This window comes from Sesamum indicum, unplaced genomic scaffold (genome assembly GCF_000512975.1).
Source record: "Sesamum indicum cultivar Zhongzhi No. 13 unplaced genomic scaffold, S_indicum_v1.0 scaffold00110, whole genome shotgun sequence".
NCBI classification, from domain to species: domain Eukaryota; kingdom Viridiplantae; phylum Streptophyta; class Magnoliopsida; order Lamiales; family Pedaliaceae; genus Sesamum; species Sesamum indicum.
The window spans coordinates 212,807-222,000 of NW_011628045.1; positions in this window are offsets into that span (position 1 = coordinate 212,807).

Consider the following 9,194-nt stretch of genomic DNA (forward strand, 5'->3'; position numbering starts at 1 on the left):
ATGTATTTTATTCTAAGAATTAATCGACATTATGTAATATTATTTTTAAGAAAATAAATGAGTATTCGCTTATTTTGGCATCTACTTTTTAGTTCTCATTTCTTATGTTTGAATTTGCTTAAACATCAGGACAAAGCCCATAGACCACTTGACAACCATGTTAACATGCATTTTCTTGAACATCATGTTAACGTGCTTTCATGGCTTTTGATGTATGTTTTAACGCATTTCGATAAGTATTTGTATGATGAAAATAGCTCGTTTGATTTTTTAAATTAATTGGATGATTCAAGCATGTGAAAAGCTAAAATTTTCTATATTTATGCTTTTTTTTTATTGTTTTATGTTAAACACGCAAAATATAGGAAGAAAATTACAGCAGCACTGCCGCTGTTAGGGCACAGTGTTCACCCAACCAGGTTTGTGCAAGCTAGGGAGCCTGCATGCGCGGAAGCTGGCAGAGAGTAAGCGCGTATGTGAGCAGCCTGTAATGCAGCCACGCGCGTGAATGCTAGGAGAGGATCAGAGCGCACACGCAGGCAACAACGACAGTGCGTGCTACAGGGTAAATAGCCAACGATTGGGATGTTTTTTGCCTGTAATTCAATGATTTGATTTTCTGGAATTTTCTTCAGTATTAGTTAACTGTTTTAATTTTTTGGGACAAAATTTAATTTTTTCTAAAACTAAAATTGCATAATTAATTGGCCAATGCACCTATTTTTTTGATCATCCTTTTGATTGCAAATTTCCAACTTGTGTTTTATTCATAAAATTAATTTTTGTTAAATTGGATATCCTGGAGTATAATATTACATGGGATGTATATTATGTGATGTATGGATGGAGGATCTCGGAGCCTACGACCTCTTGTAAGTTTGAGTTTATGGTTCGGCTCGTATGCCCTTGTAATGTTTCTTCTCTCTCCCTCTCGTTTTTAACCTTGGAATATGAGGCGTGCTATCTCCCTCCTTATGCATTCCCCTAAACTTCTGATTGGGATTTCTTTTCAATTGTAATGAGAATAGTATAGGAATTTTTTTTATAAGGTTTTTTATGTTAAAGCTAGCTCATGGAGAAGAAGGTCGAAAGGAGGCCTAGGAAGAAGTTACTTGGTCCATCTACATTTTGATGGGTAAATTACTTTATAATAGCATAGGACCACCTTAGAATAACCATAGACTCACTCTGGGTAAAATATCTTGGGAATCTCATGGAATGAGAATAGCATCGATTGCCTCCCACGTGACTTTTTCCATGTGAATCGTAAAAGCAGGCTATGTAAACTGTTCTTGTGGATCCCAAGCCTACTAGGAAATGACTTCCCAAAATCCCAATTGAGAATTGTGGGCTTTCATATAAATAGTGACAGAGTTAAAGACTAAAAGACCATGTCTTGAACTTATCAATAATATTACTATCATATGTTGAAATCTGTTTAATTCTATATTGTAGAACATGTCTAAGAACCCCTTAACCTTGATAATGGAGATTAATAGATTCAATGGCACGAACTACAACAACTAGCTGCAAAATCTAACGATTGTCCAAGGTTTCAAGAACTAGGCTATGTCTTGGACAAGCCGCTCCCGGCGACTTTACCAGAAGGGTTTTCGCCCGAAGAATGAGTGACGTTCGAGAAGTAGCATGAGGACAACAACAAGGTTGCAGTATCATATTAGCTTCAATAACTAATGACATCCAAAAGCAATATGATAGGCTGGAAAATGTTTCCTCAATAATGCTTCACATGATCGAAATTTGTAGGATTCCTGATAGGAATATCAGATATACTGGTACAAAAATATTTTTTAGGAGAAACATGACTGAAGGATCTTCTATGCAAAGTCATCGATCAAGATGCTATCCCTCGTGCAGAAGACCTCAAAGCTGGCTTGGTAATGAGACGTACATCGATGTGTTCCTCCAATCACTTCCTCCCTCCTATGACCCGTTTATCATAAACTACAACATGTATTGACTTAAAAAGTCTATTCATGAGTTAATTAATATGTTGGTCTAATACGAGGTAATGACATATAAGTCTGCACCTATGTTACTAATAGGAGAGGCTTCAACCTCCAAGGCGAAAGGCAAGATGGCTGGGCGCTAGAATAGGAAGAAGGAAAAGGAAAAGCTGTCGCAGCCACTACTAGCGCTCCATGCACCCCTGTTGCTCCGGTGGGAAAGAGGAAAGGGAAAGGGAAGAACGGCGGTTCAGAGCGGTCGAGGGCAAATGATGTTTGCATTCATTGCTGTGAAAAGGGGCATTGGAAAAGGGAGTACCCACAACTTCTCTTCAACCCAGGTAAGTTTGTATTGAAGTAAATATGATAAGTAATTCTTCTTCTTGGGTATTGCATACTGGCTATCGAGCTCACATTTGCAATGATTTGCAGATATTGGAAAGAAGCAGAAGGCTAAGTAAAGACAAGATGATCCAAGGCTCGGTGATGACAAGGTTGTTGATGTGGAATTGGTGGGATCTCTCAACTTAGCTATTAGTGATCATATTCGGATAGTATTAAAAAATATTAATATGTACCAATCATGATCAAAAATATTATTTCCATTCCTTATTGAGACAATGATGGTTATGCATTTAAGATTAATAAAAATAGTTTTTATTTGATGATTGATAATAACCTTCATCTACTTGGTACATTAATGAATGGTTTTTATAGTTTCCAACAGTCAAATTGGATTACAACTGCCCAACACAAACAAAAATTAGATAATCATGAAAATGAATAAATTTGGCATGCAAGGTTAGGTCAATATCCGTAGAAAGGATAAGGAAGTTGGTAGAATCAAGGAGTCTAGTGGTAGATGACTTGGGTAAACTGTCAACTTGCGAGTCCTGTCTAAAAGGAAAAACGATCAAGAAACTTTTTTGTTTGTCACGCTTGTCACTGGTCTGTTGGACTTAATCCACACAAACGTCTTTAGACCACTAAATACTCCAGCTAAAAGAGGATATTCATACTTCATAACCTTTATCTATAATCACTCATGGTATGGTTATGTTTAGCTCATGAGGCAAAAGTTTAAGGCATTTGGAATATTTAAGGAATTCAAACTTGAAGTAGATATCAAACTAGTAATAGATCAAAGGCTTTCAGTCAGATCGAGGTGGGGAATATTTAAGTGGTGAGTTCATGGTTTACTTAACAAAGAATAGAATTCTCTCTCAATGGACTCCTCCTAGAACACTACAACTTAATGTCGTGGCGGAATGGAGAAGTCGAACCATGTTGGACATGGTTCAATCTATGAAGAGTTTTACAGAATTGCCCCTGTCCTTCTAGGGTTACGCTCTTAAGAAAGCGACCAAGTTTCTCAACATGGCACTGTCCAAAGCTGTACCCTTGACGCTATATATGATATGGCACGGTCATGGTAAGAAAATATTTCAAAAGAAAAGGTGAAACAGAAAAAGACAAGTTTTAATGAGCATGCTTTCTACTGCCTCAACAAGGAGTTCCACATGAATTTATTTTAAAATATTTATCAAATAAATAAAGTTGGATCTCTTGTTGAACCCTAATTATGGAAAAAAAAGTCTTAATATATTCAAATTTAAATATATATATGTTTTAAAACTTTAATAGGAAAGAAAATTAATTTAAAACAAATTCAAGAAATAAAACGAAAAATAATTAAATATGTACCTGAGGCTCCATTAAACTTGCCCGCAGAGTACAAGAGATGGGATGCGGCGATAGCACACCGGAATCTTCATAAGATGAATTTGAATTTGGGTCGGATGAAATAATCCGGCCAAAATATTTAGTGTATGTTCTTGACGAATTCTGTTGGCAAATTATACACGATGACGAATTAACAAATCGATTCAGAAAAAGGAATTAAAGAAGGAAAAAGAAAGAATAAAATGCTTGAGAAAAGGAATAATGGAGTTGCCTGCATAGAAATCATCTTAGATTTCTGAATTTTTCTACCATTTCTTGAATACCGATGGAATCAAATGTAACGTTCCTAGGGCGCTTGATTATAGTACTTTATCGACTTGAACACTGATTTGCAGTGAGTATGTTGAGGGAGAAAAGGCGTGAGCAAATGTGAAGTGTGAGTGGTTGAGAGAGAGAGTGTGAGTAAATGTTGTGTGTGTTTGTGTGAGTGTTTCAAAAAAGAAAGCTCGATTGCGGGTAGCAGAAGCCTTGGAATTGACGTTCTGTCTTTTTCTCATAATATTTCCTACTAATTTCTTCTTTTGGTTTTTCTTTATTTAATATTATTGTAATAAATTAGACAAGAATCATTTTTAGAACGAAAATATATATTCGTGCTATCTATGAATGCAATACAATAAACTATATTCTACATCAGGTTCCTCCAGAAATGGCCAAAAAAAGGAGAGATAACATCTATGAAAATTAATTAGAGAGTTCATCAATATGTACATATTGTTGTATTGTAATCAACCATTTATCTTCACAAAATTGTTTATATACAACTCAAATTTTTAGTAAGATCGGAAAACCTAAACTAGTGATGAAGTTAAAATCGATACTCAAAAATGAAAAAGTAATCATGTATACCTTTATTTATATACAACTCAAGTTTTTAGTAAGATTGAAATTCGACAATATTTTTATCTAAGAATCTTTTGAAATTCGGTTTCAAAGGATGAAAATTTTGAAAGAAATAAATGTGGTAGGTGTGTCTGAATCTGAAAATATAATTAATGGTTTGGTATATAAAAGATAGGTATAAATTAATGTCACTTACCTAATTTAGAATTTTAGTGATTGGATTTCATTCATGAACTTGATTCAAGAAATTTAATTGCAATTATATTGAAGTTATTTACACCAATGTATTTGGTTCTTTGCCACCATAAAACATATCATTTTAAAATATTTTGAAAAGAAAAATCAATCAACACTTTTGAATCCATTAATCGCAATATATATATATATATATATATACTGAAAAAAAGCTAAAACAATAACTAAGATTCAATTGCTACAAATTTTTTATTGGAACACACAAGAAAAACTTGGGCTAAAATATTTTTAGTCCCCTATACTAATTAGAAGGGGTAGTATTTCAAAGGGAGTGAGTTTGTAATTTAAAAAGACTCAACTAACTTTTATTTTATTGGACAAAGTTACTTTTGATCTTTTTACATTATGAGTTCATATATTTATTGATATTCAATTATATAATTGATTAGTTATTTCTAATAATATTCATTCATTTGTTGTAAAACTCTTTTACAAAATTTAATTTTTCAACATTATAAATTTTCAATTTTTTCGTTTGCTCCATCCAATTTAAATTAACTGTTTATATAACTTTTTCGGAAAAAATGTTGAAAGCAAAAAATGTTTCAATGGTTTTGCCCATGGTTTAGATATTGTTCAAATTGCATGGTTTTGTCTTCCAACCTAAAGGTCTACTTTTATAAATATGGGTATTTGGTCTACTTTAATAGTAGTTTCTTGCATTTAGCAATTTTTATTTAATGTATGCTTTAATTTAAAATTATCTATATATATATTGATATTTAATACACTATTTTCAATAAAAACAAATCACTCATATTTAGGTTTTCATGAATCACAAGTATTTAATAATTAATGAATGAATTTTTGAATATTGAATCATACTTTTAATATAGTAAAAAAAAAAAATACCCCTTAACATAACAAAAGAAAAAAAATAGATGTTAGAATTTTTCATTGGACAACCATATCAAAAGCTTTTGAAAAGGAAAAAGATGTTCGAATTTGAATTTCCTTTTTAATTATAAATGTTGACAAAATAATAAGAAAAGAATAAAGAGTAAATCGATTGGCTATAAATCAATTATTGGATTGTTTAAAGCACAAGCAAAGATCTCCAACTCTTGATCATCCATTTTATTTTGATTTTCATTGCCCGGATCTGATGGAATCCCTATTAAGATAAGAGCATATAACAAAGGTAAGAGTTAAAATTGAACCAAACCAAACCCAATTATGTTGGTAAGAAATGAATATAATTTAAAGTAGAACGTTCCACATACCTTCTATTTTCTTTTCTATCTCAGTAATATTTCTTGTATGACTTCCACTTCCATCCCCAACCTGAATGTTGTGGAAGTTTTAATGTGCGTCATGAACAAATGACATAATAGTTCATACATTTTCTATAATCTTCTATAGTTGAAAAGTTAGAAAATAAAACATATCCACAATAATTTTGGTCAAAGATAAAACGGATATATGGATTTTGAGTTTACCTGTTCCAGCACTAGATCACTCCTCCGACAGCTATAGAGTATAAAAGTTGCAACCTCCTTTAAAGAGCGGAAGTTTTGAGAGACTCTATCATGAATATAGTACTATTGCATGAAAATTTGGTTGAAGAATGTTAGTTATATTACATTAGTTTTGCATAACTCAAAAATTTACAGATTATTTATGTAAAGTATTAAAAATTATTACCTTATCACTTGAATTCGAGGCGTTGCGCTTTCTCTTTTGTAATATCCAACCCACTAGTCGTTCCTGAGGGATAACTTATATCTTGGTTGGATTTTTATTGTCTCAATAATTTCCGGTAGAGGGTCCAGATCTTGTTCGAGAGGGACTTTTTTCACTCTTACGTCCAACTTGCCTATATTATCTTGTACAATTATGTGATACGTGTCCCTTTCCCCTACTTCAACCTGCCATACATATGTATGTTAGCAGAATAGACGAGTTTATTTTATAAATTATAATATCACATTTTTTAGATAAAGAAACATACGAGTGCATAATAGCAAAAATGCACGTGATTCAACACTAATATCTAATCTTGTTTCCATTTTTTTAGTGGATGAGTAAGTAAAGTGATTGCATAAGCTTTCTACAAACAAAGTGTTATATGTAGATTAAAAAATAAATAAATAATTACCAAGAAAATAATAAAATTTTAGAATAAAAAGTAATAAGATAAGAATTACTTTAGTACTCAAAATCAGTAAATCATAATAGTAAACGAATTTCTAATCTTCAAATGATTTGGATATATAAACCAACTTAAATCAGGTTATACTAGTGATCCAATTAAAATAGTCACATGCTTTGAAGATTACATTATTGTATAATTATGTTACAATCCCATGGAGTCTTTATAGGATATATAATCAATTATACAATAGCTTTGGTTATTAATTCGTTAGTCTTTTTCTTACTTTCTCTTATCATATACTTTTTAGTTCTCTTGAAACAAAAGAAATTTGTGCAATTATTGTGTTCACATTGCTTTTATCATTATGAGTGAAAATTCAGTATCGTAACTTAAGTCTTGAGACAATATCAACAAATGTTTCAAGGTACAAAAAATGAAAATTAGTAATGAATTCAATTACAATTTTATTTACCTTATCGAACATAGTAAGAAGTCTTATCATTTAATTCAATGATAGTTACATATCCAACATTATATGTGCATATGAAAATTAAGTAAGATAAGTATAATATGCAAAATAAAAGGTATGAAAATATGTAGAAAATATGTTGTCTTAATACTGAGAATTTACAGGACAACAATGCGTAAAGTTGAAAAGAGTAAATGTGTTTTATGCTACCCCGTCCCACATGAACTATGAATTAAAAAGATAAGCAACATATAACCATTGGCGAAATAACTCGAGTTTGTTGTCATAATCAAATTCCAAAATGCACTCGGTGGGTTTGAGGCAATTCTAGGATCCAACAGGCTTGTGGGCCCAGGGCATGACCAAATAGTATGGAAGTCAATCACCAAGCTAAGTCGGAAGCTAAGTATATGGGAGACAAAGTGGAATGTGCGTGGGGAGCGACCTCTTGAACATGCGGGACAAAATGATACATATATGGGAATCACCTCTAGAATCTTGATACATAATGACCGATCATGGGATAAGTCACTCCACATTGAGGATGTCACATTTTTATGAACCGTGATTGTAATATCACATTCCATATACATTAGAAACAAATAAGATAAGCAACATATAAGCATCGAGAAAAGAAGATTTATAGTGTATCCATTTGCCATCCCTTTTCGGCATATTGCCACCGAATTTTAGGATACACATGGTGAGTTTGGAGGCTTCTCTTAAATCCAATAGTCTCACGGGCCTAGGGCGTCACATGTTCCATAGAAATCTTTGATCATTGTGTTTAACAAATTGGAAATGATCCTTTCAGAAATATGAAAGATGTTTTGCAAAGGTCATAATACAACAAATACATTAACAGAAGATATTGAAATTTTTCATTATTCATTTGACCATAAGAGATGGCATAAAAGAAAAATGTATTCAAGTGGAAAATAAATTGATTTTGTTGTGAATGATGCAAACACTATTTTTGCCTCGTGAAGTTTCTAATTCTAAAGCCAGCCAAATATATTGTATGTAACTTATTTTCATTGTGAAAGTCATTTCCTTAATCTCAATTGTAATTGAAATATAAATCACCAGGAGAAGATTCACTACAGAGGACAAAATCTTAATTTTCTTGATATCTCTTAGATATGCTTGCAAATTGGTGATACTGTTGGAAGATCTGTGAAGATTTTTGTGAGTAAAGATTCTAAAGACTCTAATATTTTATTGTATTTATAAGGTAATAGTAACAACCTTTATTTACAGAGAAATGATTGAACACTCAACATTAGTTATTAGTGCCTAGGCCACTTCTATCTAGGCAAGGGATTAGGCAAGATCGATTCCCATTTATTGATGATCGAAAAAAGATATCAAAACTTTTGAGTGGCATGGATATCTCACTACCATGAAATATTTAATTTATCTTTCTGTCACACGCTACATTTGTTAGGAGGTCCACCACATTATCCCTTTCTCTGAAAGTGTACACAAAATTACATATCAAACTTCTTCATTATCCCTTTCTCTGAAAGTGTACACAAAATTACATATCAAACTTCTTTTGATAGCATGAATTTACGCCCAAATATGCCGCAACCACTAGTTGCCTCTGTGTTACGACTTTGTCAGTACTGAAATACTTTTAGTATCGATTTCTATCTAGATTCTATCGAACACATATTCTTCAACCAATTTAAAACCTTAATAAAATGATCATTTGATAAGTAAATACTCAAAACTACAAATACTACATCTACTTCTTTATTATGCAGAACTTTGCATGCTCCTACCTCTCAGGGTTCTCTTAAGCCGCACTATGGTAGGA